The 918-nt window shown below is 38.1% G+C and overlaps 1 non-coding gene across 1 annotated transcript; it reads right to left on the bottom strand.

The window, feature by feature from the left end:
* Positions 1-590: 590 nt before the first annotated feature.
* Positions 591-697, bottom strand: LOC112510676. Its single transcript, XR_003069038.1, has one exon. It is a non-coding gene; the product is annotated as a small nucleolar RNA R71 (small nucleolar RNA).
* Between the last annotated feature and the right edge of the window lie 221 nt (positions 698-918).

The following is a 918-nucleotide window of genomic DNA, read 5'->3' as shown; positions in this document are numbered from 1 at the left end:
CAGTTGACGAAGATGTACCAACTCAAAATCCACCGGGATTTGGTCAAATACCACAATTTCAGCCTTTTAAACCAAATGCACCACTTTTTCAAAACCTACCAGGACATCCTTTTCAACAAGGGCCAACAAATCATGAAGATGCACATAATGACACAAAATCTGAAAATAATGATCATCCAAGAGCTCAAACTCCAAATATAATTAATCTTGCAAACTCTAGAAATGAAAGAATCATGGACTACGCTATTCCTGACTTTGAGCAATTGATCTCAGGGATAGTTAAACCTCATATGACTGCCATCCATTTTTAGCTTAAACCGATCATGTTCCATATGTTACAAACAAATGGACAATTTGCAGGATTACCATCGGAAGATCCCCACTCACATCTAAAATATTTTATGGAAATTACTGATGTCTTTTTGATTCCGGGAGTATCTAACGATGCTCTAAGACTTACTTTGTTTCCATTTTATTTACAAGATCGGGCAAAGTCTTGGTTTAATTCTTTACCACCAGGTTTTGTATCATCATGGAGCAATATAGCCGAAAAGTTTGTGCAAAAATATTTTCCACCCACCAGGAACGCTAAGTCCAGAAATGAGATCTGTCTTTTTAAACAAATGGATGATGAAGTTGTTCCTGATGCATGGGAAAGGTTTAAAGAGCTGATAAAGAAATGCCCACACCATGACATTCCTTACTGCATTCAACTCGAGACATTCTACAATGGGTTAAGTCCCATGGCTTAACAGATGCTCGATGCGACTGTGGGAGGAGCCTATATAGCTGGTACCTACAATGAAGGGTATGAAATCCTTGAAAAGATTTCTACAAACAATGGACACTGGGCTGATCCACGTGCCCAACCGCAAATGAAGACAACTAGAATTCATCATATAGATGCATATACTATAT

Source organism: Cynara cardunculus (genome assembly GCF_001531365.2).
Source record: "Cynara cardunculus var. scolymus isolate 2C chromosome LG 3, CcrdV1, whole genome shotgun sequence".
Taxonomy (NCBI): Eukaryota; Viridiplantae; Streptophyta; class Magnoliopsida; order Asterales; family Asteraceae; genus Cynara; species Cynara cardunculus.
This window is presented reverse-complemented; position numbering and strand designations above follow the sequence as displayed.